The sequence below is a fragment of the Conger conger genome, unplaced genomic scaffold (assembly GCF_963514075.1).
Source record: "Conger conger unplaced genomic scaffold, fConCon1.1 SCAFFOLD_120, whole genome shotgun sequence".
Classification (NCBI taxonomy): domain Eukaryota; kingdom Metazoa; phylum Chordata; class Actinopteri; order Anguilliformes; family Congridae; genus Conger; species Conger conger.
The window spans coordinates 35,001-57,231 of record NW_026890316.1 but is presented as its reverse complement, the minus strand read 5'-3'; the positions used below and the strand labels follow the sequence as shown (position 1 = coordinate 57,231).

The 22,231-nt window shown below is 44.6% G+C and overlaps 63 non-coding genes and 1 pseudogene across 63 annotated transcripts; all 64 read right to left on the bottom strand.

Moving 5' to 3' along the window:
• Nucleotides 1-62: 62 nt before the first annotated feature.
• On the bottom strand, nucleotides 63-181 carry LOC133119892 (5S ribosomal RNA). The gene has a single exon (XR_009706917.1). It is a non-coding gene; the product is annotated as a 5S ribosomal RNA (ribosomal RNA).
• A 139-nt stretch (nucleotides 182-320) lies between these two features.
• LOC133119832 (5S ribosomal RNA) lies at nucleotides 321-439 on the bottom strand. The gene has a single exon (XR_009706858.1). It is a non-coding gene; the product is annotated as a 5S ribosomal RNA (ribosomal RNA).
• A 139-nt stretch (nucleotides 440-578) lies between these two features.
• LOC133119943 (5S ribosomal RNA) lies at nucleotides 579-697 on the bottom strand. The gene has a single exon (XR_009706968.1). It is a non-coding gene; the product is annotated as a 5S ribosomal RNA (ribosomal RNA).
• Nucleotides 698-836: 139 nt separating this feature from the next.
• LOC133119831 (5S ribosomal RNA) lies at nucleotides 837-955 on the bottom strand. Its single transcript, XR_009706857.1, has one exon. It is a non-coding gene; the product is annotated as a 5S ribosomal RNA (ribosomal RNA).
• A 139-nt stretch (nucleotides 956-1,094) lies between these two features.
• LOC133119830 (5S ribosomal RNA) lies at nucleotides 1,095-1,213 on the bottom strand. Its single transcript, XR_009706856.1, has one exon. It is a non-coding gene; the product is annotated as a 5S ribosomal RNA (ribosomal RNA).
• A 139-nt stretch (nucleotides 1,214-1,352) lies between these two features.
• Nucleotides 1,353-1,471, bottom strand: LOC133119829 (5S ribosomal RNA). Its single transcript, XR_009706855.1, has one exon. It is a non-coding gene; the product is annotated as a 5S ribosomal RNA (ribosomal RNA).
• Nucleotides 1,472-1,610: 139 nt separating this feature from the next.
• On the bottom strand, nucleotides 1,611-1,729 carry LOC133119828 (5S ribosomal RNA). The gene has a single exon (XR_009706854.1). It is a non-coding gene; the product is annotated as a 5S ribosomal RNA (ribosomal RNA).
• Nucleotides 1,730-1,868: 139 nt separating this feature from the next.
• Nucleotides 1,869-1,987, bottom strand: LOC133119827 (5S ribosomal RNA). The gene has a single exon (XR_009706853.1). It is a non-coding gene; the product is annotated as a 5S ribosomal RNA (ribosomal RNA).
• Nucleotides 1,988-2,126: 139 nt separating this feature from the next.
• Nucleotides 2,127-2,245, bottom strand: LOC133119826 (5S ribosomal RNA). The gene has a single exon (XR_009706852.1). It is a non-coding gene; the product is annotated as a 5S ribosomal RNA (ribosomal RNA).
• Nucleotides 2,246-2,384: 139 nt separating this feature from the next.
• On the bottom strand, nucleotides 2,385-2,503 carry LOC133119824 (5S ribosomal RNA). Its single transcript, XR_009706850.1, has one exon. It is a non-coding gene; the product is annotated as a 5S ribosomal RNA (ribosomal RNA).
• A 139-nt stretch (nucleotides 2,504-2,642) lies between these two features.
• LOC133119823 (5S ribosomal RNA) lies at nucleotides 2,643-2,761 on the bottom strand. Its single transcript, XR_009706849.1, has one exon. It is a non-coding gene; the product is annotated as a 5S ribosomal RNA (ribosomal RNA).
• Nucleotides 2,762-2,900: 139 nt separating this feature from the next.
• LOC133119899 (5S ribosomal RNA) lies at nucleotides 2,901-3,019 on the bottom strand. The gene has a single exon (XR_009706924.1). It is a non-coding gene; the product is annotated as a 5S ribosomal RNA (ribosomal RNA).
• Nucleotides 3,020-3,158: 139 nt separating this feature from the next.
• On the bottom strand, nucleotides 3,159-3,277 carry LOC133119934 (5S ribosomal RNA). Its single transcript, XR_009706959.1, has one exon. It is a non-coding gene; the product is annotated as a 5S ribosomal RNA (ribosomal RNA).
• Nucleotides 3,278-3,416: 139 nt separating this feature from the next.
• On the bottom strand, nucleotides 3,417-3,535 carry LOC133119822 (5S ribosomal RNA). Its single transcript, XR_009706848.1, has one exon. It is a non-coding gene; the product is annotated as a 5S ribosomal RNA (ribosomal RNA).
• Nucleotides 3,536-3,674: 139 nt separating this feature from the next.
• On the bottom strand, nucleotides 3,675-3,793 carry LOC133119891 (5S ribosomal RNA). The gene has a single exon (XR_009706916.1). It is a non-coding gene; the product is annotated as a 5S ribosomal RNA (ribosomal RNA).
• Nucleotides 3,794-3,932: 139 nt separating this feature from the next.
• Nucleotides 3,933-4,051, bottom strand: LOC133119821 (5S ribosomal RNA). The gene has a single exon (XR_009706847.1). It is a non-coding gene; the product is annotated as a 5S ribosomal RNA (ribosomal RNA).
• A 139-nt stretch (nucleotides 4,052-4,190) lies between these two features.
• Nucleotides 4,191-4,309, bottom strand: LOC133119890 (5S ribosomal RNA). Its single transcript, XR_009706915.1, has one exon. It is a non-coding gene; the product is annotated as a 5S ribosomal RNA (ribosomal RNA).
• A 139-nt stretch (nucleotides 4,310-4,448) lies between these two features.
• On the bottom strand, nucleotides 4,449-4,567 carry LOC133119820 (5S ribosomal RNA). Its single transcript, XR_009706846.1, has one exon. It is a non-coding gene; the product is annotated as a 5S ribosomal RNA (ribosomal RNA).
• A 139-nt stretch (nucleotides 4,568-4,706) lies between these two features.
• LOC133119818 (5S ribosomal RNA) lies at nucleotides 4,707-4,825 on the bottom strand. The gene has a single exon (XR_009706845.1). It is a non-coding gene; the product is annotated as a 5S ribosomal RNA (ribosomal RNA).
• Nucleotides 4,826-4,964: 139 nt separating this feature from the next.
• LOC133119903 (5S ribosomal RNA) lies at nucleotides 4,965-5,083 on the bottom strand. The gene has a single exon (XR_009706927.1). It is a non-coding gene; the product is annotated as a 5S ribosomal RNA (ribosomal RNA).
• A 139-nt stretch (nucleotides 5,084-5,222) lies between these two features.
• On the bottom strand, nucleotides 5,223-5,341 carry LOC133119875 (5S ribosomal RNA). Its single transcript, XR_009706901.1, has one exon. It is a non-coding gene; the product is annotated as a 5S ribosomal RNA (ribosomal RNA).
• A 139-nt stretch (nucleotides 5,342-5,480) lies between these two features.
• On the bottom strand, nucleotides 5,481-5,599 carry LOC133119817 (5S ribosomal RNA). Its single transcript, XR_009706844.1, has one exon. It is a non-coding gene; the product is annotated as a 5S ribosomal RNA (ribosomal RNA).
• Nucleotides 5,600-5,738: 139 nt separating this feature from the next.
• Nucleotides 5,739-5,857, bottom strand: LOC133119889 (5S ribosomal RNA). The gene has a single exon (XR_009706914.1). It is a non-coding gene; the product is annotated as a 5S ribosomal RNA (ribosomal RNA).
• A 139-nt stretch (nucleotides 5,858-5,996) lies between these two features.
• LOC133119816 (5S ribosomal RNA) lies at nucleotides 5,997-6,115 on the bottom strand. Its single transcript, XR_009706843.1, has one exon. It is a non-coding gene; the product is annotated as a 5S ribosomal RNA (ribosomal RNA).
• A 139-nt stretch (nucleotides 6,116-6,254) lies between these two features.
• On the bottom strand, nucleotides 6,255-6,373 carry LOC133119898 (5S ribosomal RNA). Its single transcript, XR_009706923.1, has one exon. It is a non-coding gene; the product is annotated as a 5S ribosomal RNA (ribosomal RNA).
• Nucleotides 6,374-6,512: 139 nt separating this feature from the next.
• On the bottom strand, nucleotides 6,513-6,631 carry LOC133119933 (5S ribosomal RNA). The gene has a single exon (XR_009706958.1). It is a non-coding gene; the product is annotated as a 5S ribosomal RNA (ribosomal RNA).
• A 139-nt stretch (nucleotides 6,632-6,770) lies between these two features.
• Nucleotides 6,771-6,889, bottom strand: LOC133119938 (5S ribosomal RNA). Its single transcript, XR_009706963.1, has one exon. It is a non-coding gene; the product is annotated as a 5S ribosomal RNA (ribosomal RNA).
• A 139-nt stretch (nucleotides 6,890-7,028) lies between these two features.
• Nucleotides 7,029-7,147, bottom strand: LOC133119888 (5S ribosomal RNA). Its single transcript, XR_009706913.1, has one exon. It is a non-coding gene; the product is annotated as a 5S ribosomal RNA (ribosomal RNA).
• Nucleotides 7,148-7,286: 139 nt separating this feature from the next.
• Nucleotides 7,287-7,405, bottom strand: LOC133119815 (5S ribosomal RNA). Its single transcript, XR_009706842.1, has one exon. It is a non-coding gene; the product is annotated as a 5S ribosomal RNA (ribosomal RNA).
• Nucleotides 7,406-7,544: 139 nt separating this feature from the next.
• Nucleotides 7,545-7,663, bottom strand: LOC133119942 (5S ribosomal RNA). The gene has a single exon (XR_009706967.1). It is a non-coding gene; the product is annotated as a 5S ribosomal RNA (ribosomal RNA).
• A 139-nt stretch (nucleotides 7,664-7,802) lies between these two features.
• Nucleotides 7,803-7,921, bottom strand: LOC133119814 (5S ribosomal RNA). The gene has a single exon (XR_009706841.1). It is a non-coding gene; the product is annotated as a 5S ribosomal RNA (ribosomal RNA).
• A 139-nt stretch (nucleotides 7,922-8,060) lies between these two features.
• Nucleotides 8,061-8,179, bottom strand: LOC133119932 (5S ribosomal RNA). The gene has a single exon (XR_009706957.1). It is a non-coding gene; the product is annotated as a 5S ribosomal RNA (ribosomal RNA).
• Nucleotides 8,180-8,318: 139 nt separating this feature from the next.
• On the bottom strand, nucleotides 8,319-8,437 carry LOC133119811 (5S ribosomal RNA). Its single transcript, XR_009706839.1, has one exon. It is a non-coding gene; the product is annotated as a 5S ribosomal RNA (ribosomal RNA).
• A 139-nt stretch (nucleotides 8,438-8,576) lies between these two features.
• Nucleotides 8,577-8,695, bottom strand: LOC133119946 (5S ribosomal RNA). Its single transcript, XR_009706971.1, has one exon. It is a non-coding gene; the product is annotated as a 5S ribosomal RNA (ribosomal RNA).
• A 139-nt stretch (nucleotides 8,696-8,834) lies between these two features.
• LOC133119810 (5S ribosomal RNA) lies at nucleotides 8,835-8,953 on the bottom strand. The gene has a single exon (XR_009706838.1). It is a non-coding gene; the product is annotated as a 5S ribosomal RNA (ribosomal RNA).
• A 139-nt stretch (nucleotides 8,954-9,092) lies between these two features.
• On the bottom strand, nucleotides 9,093-9,211 carry LOC133119887 (5S ribosomal RNA). The gene has a single exon (XR_009706912.1). It is a non-coding gene; the product is annotated as a 5S ribosomal RNA (ribosomal RNA).
• A 139-nt stretch (nucleotides 9,212-9,350) lies between these two features.
• Nucleotides 9,351-9,469, bottom strand: LOC133119809 (5S ribosomal RNA). Its single transcript, XR_009706837.1, has one exon. It is a non-coding gene; the product is annotated as a 5S ribosomal RNA (ribosomal RNA).
• A 139-nt stretch (nucleotides 9,470-9,608) lies between these two features.
• LOC133119897 (5S ribosomal RNA) lies at nucleotides 9,609-9,727 on the bottom strand. The gene has a single exon (XR_009706922.1). It is a non-coding gene; the product is annotated as a 5S ribosomal RNA (ribosomal RNA).
• A 139-nt stretch (nucleotides 9,728-9,866) lies between these two features.
• Nucleotides 9,867-9,985, bottom strand: LOC133119931 (5S ribosomal RNA). Its single transcript, XR_009706956.1, has one exon. It is a non-coding gene; the product is annotated as a 5S ribosomal RNA (ribosomal RNA).
• A 139-nt stretch (nucleotides 9,986-10,124) lies between these two features.
• On the bottom strand, nucleotides 10,125-10,243 carry LOC133119808 (5S ribosomal RNA). Its single transcript, XR_009706836.1, has one exon. It is a non-coding gene; the product is annotated as a 5S ribosomal RNA (ribosomal RNA).
• Nucleotides 10,244-10,382: 139 nt separating this feature from the next.
• LOC133119885 (5S ribosomal RNA) lies at nucleotides 10,383-10,501 on the bottom strand. Its single transcript, XR_009706911.1, has one exon. It is a non-coding gene; the product is annotated as a 5S ribosomal RNA (ribosomal RNA).
• Nucleotides 10,502-10,640: 139 nt separating this feature from the next.
• Nucleotides 10,641-10,759, bottom strand: LOC133119807 (5S ribosomal RNA). The gene has a single exon (XR_009706835.1). It is a non-coding gene; the product is annotated as a 5S ribosomal RNA (ribosomal RNA).
• Nucleotides 10,760-10,898: 139 nt separating this feature from the next.
• LOC133119884 (5S ribosomal RNA) lies at nucleotides 10,899-11,017 on the bottom strand. The gene has a single exon (XR_009706910.1). It is a non-coding gene; the product is annotated as a 5S ribosomal RNA (ribosomal RNA).
• Nucleotides 11,018-11,156: 139 nt separating this feature from the next.
• LOC133119806 (5S ribosomal RNA) lies at nucleotides 11,157-11,275 on the bottom strand. Its single transcript, XR_009706834.1, has one exon. It is a non-coding gene; the product is annotated as a 5S ribosomal RNA (ribosomal RNA).
• Nucleotides 11,276-11,414: 139 nt separating this feature from the next.
• LOC133119805 (5S ribosomal RNA) lies at nucleotides 11,415-11,533 on the bottom strand. The gene has a single exon (XR_009706833.1). It is a non-coding gene; the product is annotated as a 5S ribosomal RNA (ribosomal RNA).
• A 139-nt stretch (nucleotides 11,534-11,672) lies between these two features.
• On the bottom strand, nucleotides 11,673-11,791 carry LOC133119804 (5S ribosomal RNA). Its single transcript, XR_009706832.1, has one exon. It is a non-coding gene; the product is annotated as a 5S ribosomal RNA (ribosomal RNA).
• Nucleotides 11,792-11,930: 139 nt separating this feature from the next.
• On the bottom strand, nucleotides 11,931-12,049 carry LOC133119803 (5S ribosomal RNA). Its single transcript, XR_009706831.1, has one exon. It is a non-coding gene; the product is annotated as a 5S ribosomal RNA (ribosomal RNA).
• Nucleotides 12,050-12,188: 139 nt separating this feature from the next.
• LOC133119801 (5S ribosomal RNA) lies at nucleotides 12,189-12,307 on the bottom strand. The gene has a single exon (XR_009706830.1). It is a non-coding gene; the product is annotated as a 5S ribosomal RNA (ribosomal RNA).
• Nucleotides 12,308-12,446: 139 nt separating this feature from the next.
• Nucleotides 12,447-12,565, bottom strand: LOC133119799 (5S ribosomal RNA). The gene has a single exon (XR_009706828.1). It is a non-coding gene; the product is annotated as a 5S ribosomal RNA (ribosomal RNA).
• Nucleotides 12,566-12,704: 139 nt separating this feature from the next.
• LOC133119874 (5S ribosomal RNA) lies at nucleotides 12,705-12,823 on the bottom strand. The gene has a single exon (XR_009706900.1). It is a non-coding gene; the product is annotated as a 5S ribosomal RNA (ribosomal RNA).
• Nucleotides 12,824-18,628: 5,805 nt separating this feature from the next.
• Nucleotides 18,629-18,747, bottom strand: LOC133119798 (5S ribosomal RNA). The gene has a single exon (XR_009706827.1). It is a non-coding gene; the product is annotated as a 5S ribosomal RNA (ribosomal RNA).
• Nucleotides 18,748-18,886: 139 nt separating this feature from the next.
• On the bottom strand, nucleotides 18,887-19,005 carry LOC133119797 (5S ribosomal RNA). Its single transcript, XR_009706826.1, has one exon. It is a non-coding gene; the product is annotated as a 5S ribosomal RNA (ribosomal RNA).
• Nucleotides 19,006-19,144: 139 nt separating this feature from the next.
• On the bottom strand, nucleotides 19,145-19,263 carry LOC133119947 (5S ribosomal RNA). Its single transcript, XR_009706972.1, has one exon. It is a non-coding gene; the product is annotated as a 5S ribosomal RNA (ribosomal RNA).
• A 139-nt stretch (nucleotides 19,264-19,402) lies between these two features.
• Nucleotides 19,403-19,521, bottom strand: LOC133119796 (5S ribosomal RNA). Its single transcript, XR_009706825.1, has one exon. It is a non-coding gene; the product is annotated as a 5S ribosomal RNA (ribosomal RNA).
• Nucleotides 19,522-19,660: 139 nt separating this feature from the next.
• On the bottom strand, nucleotides 19,661-19,779 carry LOC133119873 (5S ribosomal RNA). Its single transcript, XR_009706899.1, has one exon. It is a non-coding gene; the product is annotated as a 5S ribosomal RNA (ribosomal RNA).
• A 139-nt stretch (nucleotides 19,780-19,918) lies between these two features.
• LOC133119795 (5S ribosomal RNA) lies at nucleotides 19,919-20,037 on the bottom strand. The gene has a single exon (XR_009706824.1). It is a non-coding gene; the product is annotated as a 5S ribosomal RNA (ribosomal RNA).
• A 139-nt stretch (nucleotides 20,038-20,176) lies between these two features.
• Nucleotides 20,177-20,295, bottom strand: LOC133119794 (5S ribosomal RNA). The gene has a single exon (XR_009706823.1). It is a non-coding gene; the product is annotated as a 5S ribosomal RNA (ribosomal RNA).
• A 139-nt stretch (nucleotides 20,296-20,434) lies between these two features.
• LOC133119872 (5S ribosomal RNA) lies at nucleotides 20,435-20,553 on the bottom strand. The gene has a single exon (XR_009706898.1). It is a non-coding gene; the product is annotated as a 5S ribosomal RNA (ribosomal RNA).
• A 139-nt stretch (nucleotides 20,554-20,692) lies between these two features.
• On the bottom strand, nucleotides 20,693-20,811 carry LOC133119923 (5S ribosomal RNA). The gene has a single exon (XR_009706948.1). It is a non-coding gene; the product is annotated as a 5S ribosomal RNA (ribosomal RNA).
• Nucleotides 20,812-20,950: 139 nt separating this feature from the next.
• Nucleotides 20,951-21,068, bottom strand: LOC133119967 (5S ribosomal RNA; annotated as a pseudogene).
• Nucleotides 21,069-21,207: 139 nt separating this feature from the next.
• LOC133119793 (5S ribosomal RNA) lies at nucleotides 21,208-21,326 on the bottom strand. Its single transcript, XR_009706822.1, has one exon. It is a non-coding gene; the product is annotated as a 5S ribosomal RNA (ribosomal RNA).
• A 139-nt stretch (nucleotides 21,327-21,465) lies between these two features.
• Nucleotides 21,466-21,584, bottom strand: LOC133119880 (5S ribosomal RNA). Its single transcript, XR_009706906.1, has one exon. It is a non-coding gene; the product is annotated as a 5S ribosomal RNA (ribosomal RNA).
• Nucleotides 21,585-21,723: 139 nt separating this feature from the next.
• On the bottom strand, nucleotides 21,724-21,842 carry LOC133119792 (5S ribosomal RNA). The gene has a single exon (XR_009706821.1). It is a non-coding gene; the product is annotated as a 5S ribosomal RNA (ribosomal RNA).
• Nucleotides 21,843-21,981: 139 nt separating this feature from the next.
• LOC133119922 (5S ribosomal RNA) lies at nucleotides 21,982-22,100 on the bottom strand. The gene has a single exon (XR_009706947.1). It is a non-coding gene; the product is annotated as a 5S ribosomal RNA (ribosomal RNA).
• Between the last annotated feature and the right edge of the window lie 131 nt (nucleotides 22,101-22,231).

Sequence of the window (22,231 nt, the reverse complement as noted above, 5' to 3'; positions counted from 1 at the left end):
TAAGGTCGTTATTTCAAACAATGTCCAAAATACGATAATTTACATTGATTTCGCTGGTAAAATGCTCACAGCACCTGTTATTCCCAGGCGGTCTCCCATCCAAGTACTAACCAGGCCCGACGTTGCTTAGCTTCCGAGATCAGACGAGATCGGGCGTTCTCAGCGCGGTGTGGCCGTAAGCGAAGACCCGGCAGTCAGCGAGAGCTCTCATGAATAAACGCCTAGAAACTAACTTTGTATAATTCTTTTTTAAGGAAGTAAGGTCGTTATTTCAAACAATGTCCAAAATACGATAATTTACATTGATTTCGCTGGTAAAATGCTCACAGCACCTGGTATTCCCAGGCGGTCTCCCATCCAAGTACTAACCAGGCCCGACGTTGCTTAGCTTCCGAGATCAGACGAGATCGGGCGTTCTCAGCGCGGTGTGGCCGTAAGCGAAGACCCGGCAGTCAGCGAGAGCTCTCATGAATAAACGCCTAGAAACTAACTTTGTATAATTCTTTTTTAAGGAAGTAAGGTCGTTATTTCAAACAATGTCCAAAATACGATAATGTACATTGATTTCGCTGGTAAAATGCTCACAGCACCTGGTATTCCCAGGCTGTCTCCCATCCAAGTACTAACCAGGCCCGACGTTGCTTAGCTTCCGAGATCAGACGAGATCGGGCGTTCTCAGCGCGGTGTGGCCGTAAGCGAAGACCCGGCAGTCAGCGAGAGCTCTCATGAATAAACGCCTAGAAACTAACTTTGTATAATTCTTTTTTAAGGAAGTAAGGTCGTTATTTCAAACAATGTCCAAAATACGATAATTTACATTGATTTCGCTGGTAAAATGCTCACAGCACCTGGTATTCCCAGGCGGTCTCCCATCCAAGTACTAACCAGGCCCGACGTTGCTTAGCTTCCGAGATCAGACGAGATCGGGCGTTCTCAGCGCGGTGTGGCCGTAAGCGAAGACCCGGCAGTCAGCGAGAGCTCTCATGAATAAACGCCTAGAAACTAACTTTGTATAATTCTTTTTTAAGGAAGTAAGGTCGTTATTTCAAACAATGTCCAAAATACGATAATGTACATTGATTTCGCTGGTAAAATGCTCACAGCACCTGGTATTCCCAGGCGGTCTCCCATCCAAGTACTAACCAGGCCCGACGTTGCTTAGCTTCCGAGATCAGACGAGATCGGGCGTTCTCAGCGCGGTGTGGCCGTAAGCGAAGACCCGGCAGTCAGCGAGAGCTCTCATGAATAAACGCCTAGAAACTAACTTTGTATAATTCTTTTTTAAGGAAGTAAGGTCGTTATTTCAAACAATGTCCAAAATACGATAATGTACATTGATTTCGCTGGTAAAATGCTCACAGCACCTGGTATTCCCAGGCGGTCTCCCATCCAAGTACTAACCAGGCCCGACGTTGCTTAGCTTCCGAGATCAGACGAGATCGGGCGTTCTCAGCGCGGTGTGGCCGTAAGCGAAGACCCGGCAGTCAGCGAGAGCTCTCATGAATAAACGCCTAGAAACTAACTTTGTATAATTCTTTTTTAAGGAAGTAAGGTCGTTATTTCAAACAATGTCCAAAATACGATAATTTACATTGATTTCGCTGGTAAAATGCTCACAGCACCTGGTATTCCCAGGCGGTCTCCCATCCAAGTACTAACCAGGCCCGACGTTGCTTAGCTTCCGAGATCAGACGAGATCGGGCGTTCTCAGCGCGGTGTGGCCGTAAGCGAAGACCCGGCAGTCAGCGAGAGCTCTCATGAATAAACGCCTAGAAACTAACTTTGTATAATTCTTTTTTAAGGAAGTAAGGTCGTTATTTCAAACAATGTCCAAAATACGATAATGTACATTGATTTCGCTGGTAAAATGCTCACAGCACCTGGTATTCCCAGGCGGTCTCCCATCCAAGTACTAACCAGGCCCGACGTTGCTTAGCTTCCGAGATCAGACGAGATCGGGCGTTCTCAGCGCGGTGTGGCCGTAAGCGAAGACCCGGCAGTCAGCGAGAGCTCTCATGAATAAACGCCTAGAAACTAACTTTGTATAATTCTTTTTTAAGGAAGTAAGGTCGTTATTTCAAACAATGTCCAAAATACGATAATGTACATTGATTTCGCTGGTAAAATGCTCACAGCACCTGGTATTCCCAGGCGGTCTCCCATCCAAGTACTAACCAGGCCCGACGTTGCTTAGCTTCCGAGATCAGACGAGATCGGGCGTTCTCAGCGCGGTGTGGCCGTAAGCGAAGACCCGGCAGTCAGCGAGAGCTCTCATGAATAAACGCCTAGAAACTAACTTTGTATAATTCTTTTTTAAGGAAGTAAGGTCGTTATTTCAAACAATGTCCAAAATACGATAATTTACATTGATTTCGCTGGTAAAATGCTCACAGCACCTGGTATTCCCAGGCGGTCTCCCATCCAAGTACTAACCAGGCCCGACGTTGCTTAGCTTCCGAGATCAGACGAGATCGGGCGTTCTCAGCGCGGTGTGGCCGTAAGCGAAGACCCGGCAGTCAGCGAGAGCTCTCATGAATAAACGCCTAGAAACTAACTTTGTATAATTCTTTTTTAAGGAAGTAAGGTCGTTATTTCAAACAATGTCCAAAATACGATAATTTACATTGATTTCGCTGGTAAAATGCTCACAGCACCTGGTATTCCCAGGCGGTCTCCCATCCAAGTACTAACCAGGCCCGACGTTGCTTAGCTTCCGAGATCAGACGAGATCGGGCGTTCTCAGCGCGGTGTGGCCGTAAGCGAAGACCCGGCAGTCAGCGAGAGCTCTCATGAATAAACGCCTAGAAACTAAATTTGTATAATTCTTTTTTAAGGAAGTAAGGTCGTTATTTCAAACAATGTCCAAAATACGATAATTTACATTGATTTCGCTGGTAAAATGCTCACAGCACCTGGTATTCCCAGGCGGTCTCCCATCCAAGTACTAACCAGGCCCGACGTTGCTTAGCTTCCAAGATCAGACGAGATCGGGCGTTCTCAGCGCGGTGTGGCCGTAAGCGAAGACCCGGCAGTCAGCGAGAGCTCTCATGAATAAACGCCTAGAAACTAACTTTGTATAATTCTTTTTTAAGGAAGTAAGGTCGTTATTTCAAACAATGTCCAAAATACGATAATTTACATTGATTTCGCTGGTAAAATGCTCACAGCACCGGGTATTCCCAGGCGGTCTCCCATCCAAGTACTAACCAGGCCCGACGTTGCTTAGCTTCCGAGATCAGACGAGATCGGGCGTTCTGAGCGCGGTGTGGCCGTAAGCGAAGACCCGGCAGTCAGCGAGAGCTCTCATGAATAAACGCCTAGAAACTAAATTTGTATAATTCTTTTTTAAGGAAGTAAGGTCGTTATTTCAAACAATGTCCAAAATACGATAATTTACATTGATTTCGCTGGTAAAATGCTCACAGCACCTGGTATTCCCAGGCGGTCTCCCATCCAAGTACTAACCAGGCCCGACGTTGCTTAGCTTCCGAGATCAGACGAGATCGGGCGTTCTCAGCGCGGTGTGGCCGTAAGCGAAGACCCGGCAGTCAGCGAGAGCTCTCATGAATAAACGCCTAGAAACTAACTTTGTATAATTCTTTTTTAAGGAAGTAAGGTCGTTATTTCAAACAATGTCCAAAATACGATAATTTACATTGATTTCGCTGGTAAAATGCTCACAGCACCTGTTATTCCCAGGCGGTCTCCCATCCAAGTACTAACCAGGCCCGACGTTGCTTAGCTTCCGAGATCAGACGAGATCGGGCGTTCTCAGCGCGGTGTGGCCGTAAGCGAAGACCCGGCAGTCAGCGAGAGCTCTCATGAATAAACGCCTAGAAACTAACTTTGTATAATTCTTTTTTAAGGAAGTAAGGTCGTTATTTCAAACAATGTCCAAAATACGATAATTTACATTGATTTCGCTGGTAAAATGCTCACAGCACCTGGTATTCCCAGGCGGTCTCCCATCCAAGTACTAACCAGGCCCGACGTTGCTTAGCTTCCGAGATCAGACGAGATCGGGCGTTCTCAGCGCGGTGTGGCCGTAAGCGAAGACCCGGCAGTCAGCGAGAGCTCTCATGAATAAACGCCTAGAAACTAACTTTGTATAATTCTTTTTTAAGGAAGTAAGGTCGTTATTTCAAACAATGTCCAAAATACGATAATTTACATTGATTTCGCTGGTAAAATGCTCACAGCACCTGTTATTCCCAGGCGGTCTCCCATCCAAGTACTAACCAGGCCCGACGTTGCTTAGCTTCCGAGATCAGACGAGATCGGGCGTTCTCAGCGCGGTGTGGCCGTAAGCGAAGACCCGGCAGTCAGCGAGAGCTCTCATGAATAAACGCCTAGAAACTAACTTTGTATAATTCTTTTTTAAGGAAGTAAGGTCGTTATTTCAAACAATGTCCAAAATACGATAATTTACATTGATTTCGCTGGTAAAATGCTCACAGCACCTGGTATTCCCAGGCGGTCTCCCATCCAAGTACTAACCAGGCCCGACGTTGCTTAGCTTCCGAGATCAGACGAGATCGGGCGTTCTCAGCGCGGTGTGGCCGTAAGCGAAGACCCGGCAGTCAGCGAGAGCTCTCATGAATAAACGCCTAGAAACTAACTTTGTATAATTCTTTTTTAAGGAAGTAAGGTCGTTATTTCAAACAATGTCCAAAATACGATAATTTACATTGATTTCGCTGGTAAAATGCTCACAGCACCTGGTATTCCCAGGCGGTCTCCCATCCAAGTACTAACCAGGCCCGACGTTGCTTAGCTTCCGAGATCAGACGAGATCGGGCGTTCTCAGCGCGGTGTGGCCGTAAGCGAAGACCCGGCAGTCAGCGAGAGCTCTCATGAATAAACGCCTAGAAACTAAATTTGTATAATTCTTTTTTAAGGAAGTAAGGTCGTTATTTCAAACAATGTCCAAAATACGATAATTTACATTGATTTCGCTGGTAAAATGCTCACAGCACCTGGTATTCCCAGGCGGTCTCCCATCCAAGTACTAACCAGGCCCGACGTTGCTTAGCTTCCAAGATCAGACGAGATCGGGCGTTCTCAGCGCGGTGTGGCTGTAAGCGAAGACCCGGCAGTCAGCGAGAGCTCTCATGAATAAACGCCTAGAAACTAACTTTGTATAATTCTTTTTTAAGGAAGTAAGGTCGTTATTTCAAACAATGTCCAAAATACGATAATTTACATTGATTTCGCTGGTAAAATGCTCACAGCACCGGGTATTCCCAGGCGGTCTCCCATCCAAGTACTAACCAGGCCCGACGTTGCTTAGCTTCCGAGATCAGACGAGATCGGGCGTTCTCAGCGCGGTGTGGCCGTAAGCGAAGACCCGGCAGTCAGCGAGAGCTCTCATGAATAAACGCCTAGAAACTAAATTTGTATAATTCTTTTTTAAGGAAGTAAGGTCGTTATTTCAAACAATGTCCAAAATACGATAATTTACATTGATTTCGCTGGTAAAATGCTCACAGCACCTGGTATTCCCAGGCGGTCTCCCATCCAAGTACTAACCAGGCCCGACGTTGCTTAGCTTCCGAGATCAGACGAGATCGGGCGTTCTCAGCGCGGTGTGGCCGTAAGCGAAGACCCGGCAGTCAGCGAGAGCTCTCATGAATAAACGCCTAGAAACTAACTTTGTATAATTCTTTTTTAAGGAAGTAAGGTCGTTATTTCAAACAATGTCCAAAATACGATAATTTACATTGATTTCGCTGGTAAAATGCTCACAGCACCTGTTATTCCCAGGCGGTCTCCCATCCAAGTACTAACCAGGCCCGACGTTGCTTAGCTTCCGAGATCAGACGAGATCGGGCGTTCTCAGCGCGGTGTGGCCGTAAGCGAAGACCCGGCAGTCAGCGAGAGCTCTCATGAATAAACGCCTAGAAACTAACTTTGTATAATTCTTTTTTAAGGAAGTAAGGTCGTTATTTCAAACAATGTCCAAAATACGATAATTTACATTGATTTCGCTGGTAAAATGCTCACAGCACCTGGTATTCCCAGGCGGTCTCCCATCCAAGTACTAACCAGGCCCGACGTTGCTTAGCTTCCGAGATCAGACGAGATCGGGCGTTCTCAGCGCGGTGTGGCCGTAAGCGAAGACCCGGCAGTCAGCGAGAGCTCTCATGAATAAACGCCTAGAAACTAAATTTGTATAATTCTTTTTTAAGGAAGTAAGGTCGTTATTTCAAACAATGTCCAAAATACGATAATTTACATTGATTTCGCTGGTAAAATGCTCACAGCACCTGGTATTCCCAGGCGGTCTCCCATCCAAGTACTAACCAGGCCCGACGTTGCTTAGCTTCCAAGATCAGACGAGATCGGGCGTTCTCAGCGCGGTGTGGCCGTAAGCGAAGACCCGGCAGTCAGCGAGAGCTCTCATGAATAAACGCCTAGAAACTAACTTTGTATAATTCTTTTTTAAGGAAGTAAGGTCGTTATTTCAAACAATGTCCAAAATACGATAATTTACATTGATTTCGCTGGTAAAATGCTCACAGCACCGGGTATTCCCAGGCGGTCTCCCATCCAAGTACTAACCAGGCCCGACGTTGCTTAGCTTCCGAGATCAGACGAGATCGGGCGTTCTGAGCGCGGTGTGGCCGTAAGCGAAGACCCGGCAGTCAGCGAGAGCTCTCATGAATAAATGCCTAGAAACTAAATTTGTATAATTCTTTTTTAAGGAAGTAAGGTCGTTATTTCAAACAATGTCCAAAATACGATAATTTACATTGATTTCGCTGGTAAAATGCTCACAGCACCTGGTATTCCCAGGCGGTCTCCCATCCAAGTACTAACCAGGCCCGACGTTCCTTAGCTTCCGAGATCAGACGAGATCGGGCGTTCTCAGCGCGGTGTGGCCGTAAGCGAAGACCCGGCAGTCAGCGAGAGCTCTCATGAATAAACGCCTAGAAACTAACTTTGTATAATTCTTTTTTAAGGAAGTAAGGTCGTTATTTCAAACAATGTCCAAAATACGATAATTTACATTGATTTCGCTGGTAAAATGCTCACAGCACCTGTTATTCCCAGGCGGTCTCCCATCCAAGTACTAACCAGGCCCGACGTTGCTTAGCTTCCGAGATCAGACGAGATCGGGCGTTCTCAGCGCGGTGTGGCCGTAAGCGAAGACCCGGCAGTCAGCGAGAGCTCTCATGAATAAACGCCTAGAAACTAACTTTGTATAATTCTTTTTTAAGGAAGTAAGGTCGTTATTTCAAACAATGTCCAAAATACGATAATTTACATTGATTTCGCTGGTAAAATGCTCACAGCACCTGGTATTCCCAGGCGGTCTCCCATCCAAGTACTAACCAGGCCCGACGTTGCTTAGCTTCCGAGATCAGACGAGATCGGGCGTTCTCAGCGCGGTGTGGCCGTAAGCGAAGACCCGGCAGTCAGCGAGAGCTCTCATGAATAAACGCCTAGAAACTAACTTTGTATAATTCTTTTTTAAGGAAGTAAGGTCGTTATTTCAAACAATGTCCAAAATACGATAATGTACATTGATTTCGCTGGTAAAATGCTCACAGCACCTGGTATTCCCAGGCTGTCTCCCATCCAAGTACTAACCAGGCCCGACGTTGCTTAGCTTCCGAGATCAGACGAGATCGGGCGTTCTCAGCGCGGTGTGGCCGTAAGCGAAGACCCGGCAGTCAGCGAGAGCTCTCATGAATAAACGCCTAGAAACTAACTTTGTATAATTCTTTTTTAAGGAAGTAAGGTCGTTATTTCAAACAATGTCCAAAATACGATAATTTACATTGATTTCGCTGGTAAAATGCTCACAGCACCTGGTATTCCCAGGCGGTCTCCCATCCAAGTACTAACCAGGCCCGACGTTGCTTAGCTTCCGAGATCAGACGAGATCGGGCGTTCTCAGCGCGGTGTGGCCGTAAGCGAAGACCCGGCAGTCAGCGAGAGCTCTCATGAATAAACGCCTAGAAACTAACTTTGTATAATTCTTTTTTAAGGAAGTAAGGTCGTTATTTCAAACAATGTCCAAAATACGATAATTTACATTGATTTCGCTGGTAAAATGCTCACAGCACCGGGTATTCCCAGGCGGTCTCCCATCCAAGTACTAACCAGGCCCGACGTTGCTTAGCTTCCGAGATCAGACGAGATCGGGCGTTCTGAGCGCGGTGTGGCCGTAAGCGAAGACCCGGCAGTCAGCGAGAGCTCTCATGAATAAACGCCTAGAAACTAAATTTGTATAATTCTTTTTTAAGGAAGTAAGGTCGTTATTTCAAACAATGTCCAAAATACGATAATTTACATTGATTTCGCTGGTAAAATGCTCACAGCACCTGGTATTCCCAGGCGGTCTCCCATCCAAGTACTAACCAGGCCCGACGTTGCTTAGCTTCCGAGATCAGACGAGATCGGGCGTTCTCAGCGCGGTGTGGCCGTAAGCGAAGACCCGGCAGTCAGCGAGAGCTCTCATGAATAAACGCCTAGAAACTAACTTTGTATAATTCTTTTTTAAGGAAGTAAGGTCGTTATTTCAAACAATGTCCAAAATACGATAATTTACATTGATTTCGCTGGTAAAATGCTCACAGCACCTGGTATTCCCAGGCGGTCTCCCATCCAAGTACTAACCAGGCGCCACGTTGCTTAGCTTCCGAGATCAGACGAGATCGGGCGTTCTCAGCGCGGTGTGGCCGTAAGCGAAGACCCGGCAGTCAGCGAGAGCTCTCATGAATAAACGCCTAGAAACTAAATTTGTATAATTCTTTTTTAAGGAAGTAAGGTCGTTATTTCAAACAATGTCCAAAATACGATAATTTACATTGATTTCGCTGGTAAAATGCTCACAGCACCTGGTATTCCCAGGCGGTCTCCCATCCAAGTACTAACCAGGCCCGACGTTGCTTAGCTTCCGAGATCAGACGAGATCGGGCGTTCTCAGCGCGGTGTGGCCGTAAGCGAAGACCCGGCAGTCAGCGAGAGCTCTCATGAATAAACGCCTAGAAACTAACTTTGTATAATTCTTTTTTAAGGAAGTAAGGTCGTTATTTCAAACAATGTCCAAAATACGATAATTTACATTGATTTCGCTGGTAAAATGCTCACAGCACCTGTTATTCCCAGGCGGTCTCCCATCCAAGTACTAACCAGGCCCGACGTTGCTTAGCTTCCGAGATCAGACGAGATCGGGCGTTCTCAGCGCGGTGTGGCCGTAAGCGAAGACCCGGCAGTCAGCGAGAGCTCTCATGAATAAACGCCTAGAAACTAACTTTGTATAATTCTTTTTTAAGGAAGTAAGGTCGTTATTTCAAACAATGTCCAAAATACGATAATTTACATTGATTTCGCTGGTAAAATGCTCACAGCACCTGGTATTCCCAGGCGGTCTCCCATCCAAGTACTAACCAGGCCCGACGTTGCTTAGCTTCCGAGATCAGACGAGATCGGGCGTTCTCAGCGCGGTGTGGCCGTAAGCGAAGACCCGGCAGTCAGCGAGAGCTCTCATGAATAAACGCCTAGAAACTAAATTTGTATAATTCTTTTTTAAGGAAGTAAGGTCGTTATTTCAAACAATGTCCAAAATACGATAATTTACATTGATTTCGCTGGTAAAATGCTCACAGCACCTGGTATTCCCAGGCGGTCTCCCATCCAAGTACTAACCAGGCCCGACGTTGCTTAGCTTCCAAGATCAGACGAGATCGGGCGTTCTCAGCGCGGTGTGGCCGTAAGCGAAGACCCGGCAGTCAGCGAGAGCTCTCATGAATAAACGCCTAGAAACTAACTTTGTATAATTCTTTTTTAAGGAAGTAAGGTCGTTATTTCAAACAATGTCCAAAATACGATAATTTACATTGATTTCGCTGGTAAAATGCTCACAGCACCGGGTATTCCCAGGCGGTCTCCCATCCAAGTACTAACCAGGCCCGACGTTGCTTAGCTTCCGAGATCAGACGAGATCGGGCGTTCTGAGCGCGGTGTGGCCGTAAGCGAAGACCCGGCAGTCAGCGAGAGCTCTCATGAATAAACGCCTAGAAACTAAATTTGTATAATTCTTTTTTAAGGAAGTAAGGTCGTTATTTCAAACAATGTCCAAAATACGATAATTTACATTGATTTCGCTGGTAAAATGCTCACAGCACCTGGTATTCCCAGGCGGTCTCCCATCCAAGTACTAACCAGGCCCGACGTTGCTTAGCTTCCGAGATCAGACGAGATCGGGCGTTCTCAGCGCGGTGTGGCCGTAAGCGAAGACCCGGCAGTCAGCGAGAGCTCTCATGAATAAACGCCTAGAAACTAACTTTGTATAATTCTTTTTTAAGGAAGTAAGGTCGTTATTTCAAACAATGTCCAAAATACGATAATTTACATTGATTTCGCTGGTAAAATGCTCACAGCACCTGTTATTCCCAGGCGGTCTCCCATCCAAGTACTAACCAGGCCCGACGTTGCTTAGCTTCCGAGATCAGACGAGATCGGGCGTTCTCAGCGCGGTGTGGCCGTAAGCGAAGACCCGGCAGTCAGCGAGAGCTCTCATGAATAAACGCCTAGAAACTAACTTTGTATAATTCTTTTTTAAGGAAGTAAGGTCGTTATTTCAAACAATGTCCAAAATACGATAATTTACATTGATTTCGCTGGTAAAATGCTCACAGCACCTGGTATTCCCAGGCGGTCTCCCATCCAAGTACTAACCAGGCCCGACGTTGCTTAGCTTCCGAGATCAGACGAGATCGGGCGTTCTCAGCGCGGTGTGGCCGTAAGCGAAGACCCGGCAGTCAGCGAGAGCTCTCATGAATAAACGCCTAGAAACTAACTTTGTATAATTCTTTTTTAAGGAAGTAAGGTCGTTATTTCAAACAATGTCCAAAATACGATAATTTACATTGATTTCGCTGGTAAAATGCTCACAGCACCTGTTATTCCCAGGCGGTCTCCCATCCAAGTACTAACCAGGCCCGACGTTGCTTAGCTTCCGAGATCAGACGAGATCGGGCGTTCTCAGCGCGGTGTGGCCGTAAGCGAAGACCCGGCAGTCAGCGAGAGCTCTCATGAATAAACGCCTAGAAACTAACTTTGTATAATTCTTTTTTAAGGAAGTAAGGTCGTTATTTCAAACAATGTCCAAAATACGATAATTTACATTGATTTCGCTGGTAAAATGCTCACAGCACCTGGTATTCCCAGGCGGTCTCCCATCCAAGTACTAACCAGGCCCGACGTTGCTTAGCTTCCGAGATCAGACGAGATCGGGCGTTCTCAGCGCGGTGTGGCCGTAAGCGAAGACCCGGCAGTCAGCGAGAGCTCTCATGAATAAACGCCTAGAAACTAACTTTGTATAATTCTTTTTTAAGGAAGTAAGGTCGTTATTTCAAACAATGTCCAAAATACGATAATTTACATTGATTTCGCTGGTAAAATGCTCACAGCACCTGGTATTCCCAGGCGGTCTCCCATCCAAGTACTAACCAGGCCCGACGTTGCTTAGCTTCCGAGATCAGACGAGATCGGGCGTTCTCAGCGCGGTGTGGCCGTAAGCGAAGACCCGGCAGTCAGCGAGAGCTCTCATGAATAAACGCCTAGAAACTAAATTTGTATAATTCTTTTTTAAGGAAGTAAGGTCGTTATTTCAAACAATGTCCAAAATACGATAATTTACATTGATTTCGCTGGTAAAATGCTCACAGCACCTGGTATTCCCAGGCGGTCTCCCATCCAAGTACTAACCAGGCCCGACGTTGCTTAGCTTCCGAGATCAGACGAGATCGGGCGTTCTCAGCGCGGTGTGGCCGTAAGCGAAGACCCGGCAGTCAGCGAGAGCTCTCATGAATAAACGCCTAGAAACTAACTTTGTATAATTCTTTTTTAAGGAAGTAAGGTCGTTATTTCAAACAATGTCCAAAATACGATAATTTACATTGATTTCGCTGGTAAAATGCTCACAGCACCTGGTATTCCCAGGCGGTCTCCCATCCAAGTACTAACCAGGCCCGACGTTGCTTAGCTTCCGAGATCAGACGAGATCGGGCGTTCTCAGCGCGGTGTGGCCGTAAGCGAAGACCCGGCAGTCAGCGAGAGCTCTCATGAATAAACGCCTAGAAACTAACTTTGTATAATTCTTTTTTAAGGAAGTAAGGTCGTTATTTCAAACAATGTCCAAAATACGATAATTTACATTGATTTCGCTGGTAAAATGCTCACAGCACCTGGTATTCCCAGGCGGTCTCCCATCCAAGTACTAACCAGGCCCGACGTTGCTTAGCTTCCGAGATCAGACGAGATCGGGCGTTCTCAGCGCGGTGTGGCCGTAAGCGAAGACCCGGCAGTCAGCGAGAGCTCTCATGAATAAACGCCTAGAAACTAAATTTGTATAATTCTTTTTTAAGGAAGTAAGGTCGTTATTTCAAACAATGTCCAAAATACGATAATTTACATTGATTTCGCTGGTAAAATGCTCACAGCACCTGGTATTCCCAGGCGGTCTCCCATCCAAGTACTAACCAGGCCCGACGTTGCTTAGCTTCCGAGATCAGACGAGATCGGGCGTTCTCAGCGCGGTGTGGCCGTAAGCGAAGACCCGGCAGTCAGCGAGAGCTCTCATGAATAAACGCCTAGAAACTAACTTTGTATAATTCTTTTTTAAGGAAGTAAGGTCGTTATTTCAAACAATGTCCAAAATACGATAATTTACATTGATTTCGCTGGTAAAATGCTCACAGCACCGGGTATTCCCAGGCGGTCTCCCATCCAAGTACTAACCAGGCCCGACGTTGCTTAGCTTCCGAGATCAGACGAGATCGGGCGTTCTCAGCGCGGTGTGGCCGTAAGCGAAGACCCGGCAGTCAGCGAGAGCTCTCATGAATAAACGCCTAGAAACTAAATTTGTATAATTCTTTTTTAAGGAAGTAAGGTCGTTATTTCAAACAATGTCCAAAATACGATAATTTACATTGATTTCGCTGGTAAAATGCTCACAGCACCTGGTATTCCCAGGCGGTCTCCCATCCAAGTACTAACCAGGCCCGACGTTGCTTAGCTTCCGAGATCAGACGAGATCGGGCGTTCTTTTTTTTTTTTTTTTATAAAAATTTTATTTTCCATATTTACATTTTACATTTTAAAAACTTTTAGGACAAAACAAACAAAAAGAATAATTTCACATTATACATCATATACATCATACATACTTCATTTTTCTATTATATCCATTATATACAGTTCATATCTGATGTTTATCCAATAAACTATTTACAAACCAAAATTTTAATAAATCATAATCCATACTACTTTAGAAATTAAATTGTATTTTCCCTTCATTAGTCACTGTCACAAAGTTACTGCCCTCAACAAACCATTCCGCAAAATCAATTTGTCCATATTCATACAACAATTTTATGTTTCTTTTTACCATTGATTCAAACAAGACCCATGCGCTGATTTTTTTCCCTTCAAAATGCGCCATATTTCTTCTTGAAATAATTGCGTATCTTGCATGACTCAGTACGTAGTTCAGTAGATTCATATTGCCTTTCTTTTTCCTTTTTTTCCACACACCAAACAAAATCAGTTTCCTCCATTCAAAGCGTCCAAAACATAATTCCACCCAATTTTTCACCAAACATTTTCTCAAATCAGAGTAAAAACTTTTCAGGTCCTCACATTCCAACATCATATGCAACAGAGTTTCTGGTTGTTCATTGCATACATCACATTCCCTTTTATTATTTTTATCAATTTGATGTAAAACTATATTTGTATATACTCTGTTGTGTCTTATTTTAAAATCATTATTTTCACATTCACTTCCGTTGTATTTGACATTCAAATTATCCCACATTTCTTTATGGTTTAAGTCTGGAAATATTCCTCCCCAAAATTTTCCAGACGTTGGCTCTTTAATTTCATTCTCTGTCATTACTTTGTATATATGTTTAACTTTCATTGTTTTTAGTTCCATTCTCATTGTATTCCCTTCGACAGTCAACTCAGGAAACTTTACCGATTCTTCTTTTCTTTTTCCAATCCCGTCATTTATTAATTTTACCCACTCTCTGGGTATACTCTCTTTTATTTTCATAAAAACATTTTTCACAGTTCCAAATCTTATTTCTTCGTTATACTCACGTACGGTGTCAAATATCGCCTGTACAGGTAAAAACCCCGGTTTCACTTCGTACATGTACTCTTTCACCTGTCCTAAACCTGCACCAATAAAAGCCTTATTGTACAGTATATTGCCATCATTCATCACTTTCTGGTTAAGAAAAACCGGGTGATTTAAAACCGTATCCACCTCTTCACATCCGTACTTTGCCTTTTTAATTATTCCCGCCCATGCTTCGAACACCTCCTTGTAAAAATTGGGAATATTCTCCGTTAGTGTTTTTTTAAAACTCATGAGTAAGCCATAGTCCTTACACCCTCCACTTTGGTCTAGAAAATCTTTAAAAAAGTTCTTCCAACCATACTCAACCGTTCCAAACAGGTATTTTTGAATGGTCTTTATTCTTATGGCCTTCTTCTTTAGTTTCAGATCTATCAATCTTAATCCCCCCATTTTGTGTTCAGCCATTAGGGTTTTGTGTGATATTTTCACCCCTTTCCCATCCCATAAAAAGTTTGTCATTATTCCATTTATTTCATTTGTTACCCATTCTGGCATGTCAAGTACTCCTAATGCGTATATAAGCTTTGATGTCATCAATGTGTTACACACAATTACTTTCCCTTTTAGATGTAGGCCCCTTTGTTTCCAAAAGTTCAGTGTTTGCTTTATTTTATTCACACACCCTGTCCACGTCAAATCCCTAGCCTCCTTTTCGTTGCTTCCTATATTTATGCCCAAGATCTTAATAAAATCTTTTGCAATTTTAAAATCTATTCCACATCCCTTTCTTTCAACTCTACCTACATACATCATTTTGGATTTATTTACATTTATTTTTGCCCCCGATGCTCTACCATAAGTATGCATCAGTTCCATGATCCGTTTGACACTATCTTCATCTTTCACAGTGAAGGTAGTGTCATCCGCATACTGATAAACAAGGCTACAGCCTCCACTCGGTATGCTTACCCCTCTTATCCCTCCGTCACTTTTCACCAGGTCTGCCAGCGGTTCTGCAGAGATACAATATAGTAACGCAGATAGGGGACAGCCTTGCCTCACCGATCTTTCTAATGGGAAAGTATCCGTTAAAACTCCGTTACATTTCACACAGCTTTTAGCATTTCTATATAAAAGCTCTATCCAAGTCACCATTCTTTTCCCAAAACCATATTTTCTCATTGTTTCTGTTAAATATTCATGTTCCACCCTGTCAAAGGCTTTGTTCAGATCAACTGCCAACACAATGCCACCTTCGTTGTTGTTTGTATTCATATATTTCACCACATCTCTTATTGAACAGCTGATGTCTGCTATGTCTCTTCCTGGGACACTGTATGTTTGTGTTGGGGCGATTATGCTCCCCAGCACCCCTTTTAACCTGTTCGCCAATACCTTCGCCACTATTTTGTAGTCACTATTCAGCAGGCTTATAGGCCGGTAATTTTCTAGCCTATGCCTGCTTCCTTGATTTTTATAAATTATAGTTATGACTCCTGTTGCCATTGACTCCGGGACCACCTCCTTATCCTCCATGTATCTGAATACGTCCAGTAAAATTGGCGCTAGGATATCAACAAACGTTTTGTAAAAATCGTTCGGCAAACCATCTAATCCCGGGCTTTTACGGGCTTGGGCGCTCATTATTGCGGTTTTAATTTCATCCACTTCAATTGTTTTGTCACAATCCTCACTCTCTCCCTCAGATATTCTCATTCTTACCTTCTCTAATACTCTCTCCCTACTCTCCTTGTCACTGCCAGTTTTTTTAAAAAGGTTTTTATAAAAGGCCTCAACAATCTCTAGGACACCTACAAGATCATTAACTTTCTCACCCTTTTCATCTTCTAGTTCTTCAATTCTGTTTTTCGTTTGCCGCTTTTTTTCCATACCAAGGAAGAAGGAAGTACACTTCTCCCCTTCTATCACATTCTTTGCCTTACTCCTCATTATAGCCCCCATACATCTTCTCTCCTCATGCGTCTGCAGCTCCGCCCTTAATTTAACATATTCTTCTATGTTATAGTCATTTTCATCCTCTGACCTCTCCATCTCTCTTAGCATTCTCTCTCTAAGTTCCTTTTCCTTTATCTTTTCTTTAAAATTCCTATGCTTTGCATATCTTATACTTACTTTTTTAATTTTAGCTTTAAGGGCCTCCCACCATAGGCCAATGTCTATGCCTTTTACTTCATTTTCAAGTTCCTCTCTAATGCACTTATCAATTATTTCTCTATACCCTCTCTCTTTTAATAGGCATACATTTAGACACCACGTCCCGCCTTTTTGTTTCTCTTGCCCTACACCTATCATTACTGACAGCACAGCGTGATCGCTAATCGTTGTAAATTCATATTGCGCGTTTTTAAAATCATTTACACTACTGTCTTTTATCAGGCATAAATCAATCCTGCTTTGTTTTAATTCACCCATCACCACCTGCCTTCTCGAAAAAACTTTTTTCGCTGGGTTTTCTAATCTCCACACATCCATCAGTCTATTATCTGTCATAATGCTATATAATTCTCGACGTGACGTGTCCCATTTAAAATTGGCACATCGCGAAGCATCCAGCCTACTACACCACACATTGAAATCCCCAATTACAATACAGTTTCCTACACATAGAGGTTTTAATTGTTTAAAAAATTCTCTTCTCTCTGCCTCTATATTTGGCGCATATATATTAATCAGTTTGTACTCTTTATCTTGGTATTCAAAGTCAATTACGATAACCCGCCCGCTCGTATCACTATATGTTTTTTTGATGTTTCGCACTAAGCCATTTTTTATTAAGATAGCAACCCCACACGACCGTTCGCTACCATTGTTTGCAAAAATCATTCCGTCCCATCTTTTCCCCATTTCATCCACTTTGCTGTCATCCCAATTCGTTTCTTGTAAACACATTATCTCAGAGTTACAGACAGTTTTTGTTTGTTCAAACTTTGTCATGTTCCTTACACCGTTTACATTTAGTGATGTTATTTTAACCATTGTTACAAGACAGTTCATGAAATAACATCTATAATTGAAAAGCTTTTTTCTTTACCTTTCCCCCCTTGTCTCGTCCTTTCCCGTATTTCCCAGTCGTGTCCAGTCCTCTTTTCCTCGCAGCCAGAACCTGCGCCGTTAAAACTCTCGCCTCCTCGTCCGTGTCTGTCAGGCTGTCCATGTCCTGGCTCTCCGGCATTGCGTCGTCCGTTATTTCCTTCTTCTCTTCGTTTTCCTTCTCCTTTTCCCCTTCCACTGCCTCTTTCTCTTCTTTTTTCCCCACCGCGGGAGCCGCTCTCGCCGTCTTTCCGCGCGTCTCGGTCTCTCGCCGCCCTCCACTCCTCTCCCGTACAGACTCTCGAACCCTTCGTTCTCCCACTTCTCTCTCCACGACAGCAGTCTCTCCGTCTTCCTCCTCCTCCTCCATCTCCCCCTCGATCTGAGAGGAGTCTTCCTCATTTTCTTCCTCTCTTTCCGCGCATCCGCATTCGCTTTTTTTTCCAAAGCAAATTTCACATAGGTTTATGCACTCTCGTGCATAGTGTCCCTGTCTTCCACATTTAAAGCATTTAAAATCCGGACATTCTCTCAGTATGTGCCCCGGCTGCACACATAGCCTGCACACCTTTAGCTGCCTGTCGTGTATAACTCGGAAGAACTGTAGCCCTTCCATGGTCTCAAACTTTGTTGAGTACGGCAGTGATTTTACCGACTCATTGAATTTTACTCTCAGAAATCTTGTGCCGTCCGCGATATCCGTTCCCGGCCACATCCTTCTCTTAATCGGCGATAGCGCCCTTACTCCCCATTCGGTTAACTTGTTTACGATTTCTTTGTCTTCGATGTAAGTGGGCAGATTTAGGAAGGAGACCATCAACTCATCGTTGACTATCTCCCTGGCCATGATTCTACAGTTTTTAATTTTAAAACCGTCCATCAGCCTTTCTTTCCCTTTCACATTATTCATCGTTATTTCATACTTTTTCGCCGCTTTAAAACGACACCCGATCACGTTCCCACATACATCTCTCGTTGCTCTTAATAATTCCATCATGGATATCATCTCTTCTCCTTCTATTTCAACACTCAAGGTAAGAGCTTTGTCAAATATTCTCACCGGTGTCTCCGTCTTTCCTTCCTTCGTGTTCGTATTTTTTCTTGCTGCCGTCTTCGATTTATCCGTCTCCATTTTCTTCGCTTTTGTTCCCCCAAACAGCAAAGCTGTCGGGGGGGAGCGAACCAACCGTAGGCAATATGTATTTATTGAAAGTTTTGCGATTTCCCAACTTTTTCTGCAAAAACAAACGCAGCTGACCAAACAATTCGCAGCTTCGCGCGTCTCCAATCACTTCCGGTCTCACGAGATCTGGCGTTCTCGCGGTGTGGCCGTAAGCGAAGACCCGGCAGTCAGCGAGAGCTCTCATGAATAAACGCCTAGAAACTAACTTTGTATAATTCTTTTTTAAGGAAGTAAGGTCGTTATTTCAAACAATGTCCAAAATACGATAATTTACATTGATTTCGCTGGTAAAATGCTCACAGCACCTGGTATTCCCAGGCGGTCTCCCATCCAAGTACTAACCAGGCCCGACGTTGCTTAGCTTCCGAGATCAGACGAGATCGGGCGTTCTCAGCGCGGTGTGGCCGTAAGCGAAGACCCGGCAGTCAGCGAGAGCTCTCATGAATAAACGCCTAGAAACTAACTTTGTATAATTCTTTTTTAAGGAAGTAAGGTCGTTATTTCAAACAATGTCCAAAATACGATAATTTACATTGATTTCGCTGGTAAAATGCTCACAGCACCTGGTATTCCCAGGCGGTCTCCCATCCAAGTACTAACCAGGCCCGACGTTGCTTAGCTTCCGAGATCAGACGAGATCGGGCGTTCTCAGCGCGGTGTGGCCGTAAGCGAAGACCCGGCAGTCAGCGAGAGCTCTCATGAATAAACGCCTAGAAACTAACTTTGTATAATTCTTTTTTAAGGAAGTAAGGTCGTTATTTCAAACAATGTCCAAAATACGATAATTTACATTGATTTCGCTGGTAAAATGCTCACAGCACCTGGTATTCCCAGGCGGTCTCCCATCCAAGTACTAACCAGGCCCGACGTTGCTTAGCTTCCGAGATAAGACGAGATCGGGCGTTCTCAGCGCGGTGTGGCCGTAAGCGAAGACCCGGCAGTCAGCGAGAGCTCTCATGAATAAACGCCTAGAAACTAACTTTGTATAATTCTTTTTTAAGGAAGTAAGGTCGTTATTTCAAACAATGTCCAAAATACGATAATTTACATTGATTTCGCTGGTAAAATGCTCACAGCACCTGGTATTCCCAGGCGGTCTCCCATCCAAGTACTAACCAGGCCCGACGTTGCTTAGCTTCCGAGATCAGACGAGATCGGGCGTTCTCAGCGCGGTGTGGCCGTAAGCGAAGACCCGGCAGTCAGCGAGAGCTCTCATGAATAAACGCCTAGAAACTAACTTTGTATAATTCTTTTTTAAGGAAGTAAGGTCGTTATTTCAAACAATGTCCAAAATACGATAATTTACATTGATTTCGCTGGTAAAATGCTCACAGCACCGGGTATTCCCAGGCGGTCTCCCATCCAAGTACTAACCAGGCCCGACGTTGCTTAGCTTCCGAGATCAGACGAGATCGGGCGTTCTCAGCGCGGTGTGGCCGTAAGCGAAGACCCGGCAGTCAGCGAGAGCTCTCATGAATAAACGCCTAGAAACTAAATTTGTATAATTCTTTTTTAAGGAAGTAAGGTCGTTATTTCAAACAATGTCCAAAATACGATAATTTACATTGATTTCGCTGGTAAAATGCTCACAGCACCTGGTATTCCCAGGCGGTCTCCCATCCAAGTACTAACCAGGCCCGACGTTGCTTAGCTTCCGAGATCAGACGAGATCGGGCGTTCTCAGCGCGGTGTGGCCGTAAGCGAAGACCCGGCAGTCAGCGAGAGCTCTCATGAATAAACGCCTAGAAACTAACTTTGTATAATTCTTTTTTAAGGAAGTAAGGTCGTTATTTCAAACAATGTCCAAAATACGATAATTTACATTGATTTCGCTGGTAAAATGCTCACAGCACCTGGTATTCCCAGGCGGTCTCCCATCCAAGTACTAACCAGGCCCGACGTTGCTTAGCTTCCGAGATCAGACGAGATCGGGCGTTCTCAGCGCGGTGTGGCCGTAAGCGAAGACCCGGCAGTCAGCGAGAGCTCTCATGAATAAACGCCTAGAAACTAACTTTGTATAATTCTTTTTTAAGGAAGTAAGGTCGTTATTTCAAACAATGTCCAAAATACGATAATTTACATTGATTTCGCTGGTAAAATGCTCACAGCACCGGGTATTCCCAGGCGGTCTCCCATCCAAGTACTAACCAGGCCCGACGTTGCTTAGCTTCCGAGATCAGACGAGATCGGGCGTTCTCAGCGCGGTGTGGCCGTAAGCGAAGACCCGGCAGTCAGCGAGAGCTCTCATGAATAAACGCCTAGAAACTAACTTTGTATAATTCTTTTTTAAGGAAGTAAGGTCGTTATTTCAAACAATGTCCAAAATACGATAATGTACATTGATTTCGCTGGTAAAATGCTCACAGCACCTGGTATTCCCAGGCGGTCTCCCATCCAAGTACTAAGCAGGCCCGACGTTGCTTAGCTTCCGAGATCAGACGAGATCGGGCGTTCTCAGCGCGGTGTGGCCGTAAGCGAAGACCCGGCAGTCAGCGAGAGCTCTCATGAATAAACGCCTAGAAACTAACTTTGTATAATTCTTTTTTAAGGAAGTAAGGTCGTTATTTCAAACAATGTCCAAAATACGATAATGTACATTGATTTCGCTGGTAAAATGCTCACAGCACCTGGTATTCCCAGGCGGTCTCCCATCCAAGTACTAAGCAGGCCCGACGTTGCTTAGCTTCCGAGATCAGACGAGATCGGGCGTTCTCAGCGCGGTGTGCAGTAAGCGAAGACCCGGCAGTCAGCGAGAGCTCTCATGAATAAACGCCTAGAAACTAACTTTGTATAATTCTTTTTTAAGGAAGTAAGGTCGTTATTTCAAACAATGTCCAAAATACGATAATGTACATTGATTTCGCTGGTAAAATGCTCACAGCACCTGGTATTCCCAGGCGGTCTCCCATCCAAGTACTAACCAGGCCCGACGTTGCTTAGCTTCCGAGATCAGACGAGATCGGGCGTTCTCAGCGCGGTGTGGCCGTAAGCGAAGACCCGGCAGTCAGCGAGAGCTCTCATGAATAAACGCCTAGAAACTGACTTTGTATAATTCTTTTTTAAGGAAGTAAGGTCGTTATTTCAAACAATGTCCAAAATACGATAATGTACATTGATTTCGCTGGTAAAATGCTCACAGCACCTGGTATTCCCAGGCGGTCTCCCATCCAAGTACTAACCAGGCCCGACGTTGCTTAGCTTCCGAGATCAGACGAGATCGGGCGTTCTCAGCGCGGTGTGGCCGCAAGCGAAGACCCGGCAGTCAGCGAGAGCTCTCATGAATAAACGCCTAGAAACTAACTTTGTATAATTCTTTTTTAAGGAAGTAAGGTCGTTATTTCAAACAATGTCCAAAATACGATAATGTACATTGATTTCGCTGGTAAAATGCTCACAGCACCTGGTATTCCCAGGCGGTCTCCCATCCAAGTACTAACCAGGCCCGACGTTGCTTAGCTTCCGAGATCAGACGAGATCGGGCGTTCTCAGCGCGGTGTGGCCGTAAGCGAAGACCCGGCAGTCAGCGAGAGCTCTCATGAATAAACGCCTAGAAACTAACTTTGTATAATTCTTTTTTAAGGAAGTAAGGTCGTTATTTCAAACAATGTCCAAAATACGATAATGTACATTGATTTCGCTGGTAAAATGCTCACAGCACCTGGTATTCCCAGGCGGTCTCCCATCCAAGTACTAAGCAGGCCCGACGTTGCTTAGCTTCCGAGATCAGACGAGATCGGGCGTTCTCAGCGCGGTGTGGCCGTAAGCGAAGACCCGGCAGTCAGCGAGAGCTCTCATGAATAAACGCCTAGAAACTAACTTTGTATAATTCTTTTTTAAGGAAGTAAGGTCGTTATTTCAAACAATGTCCAAAATACGATAATGTACATTGATTTCGC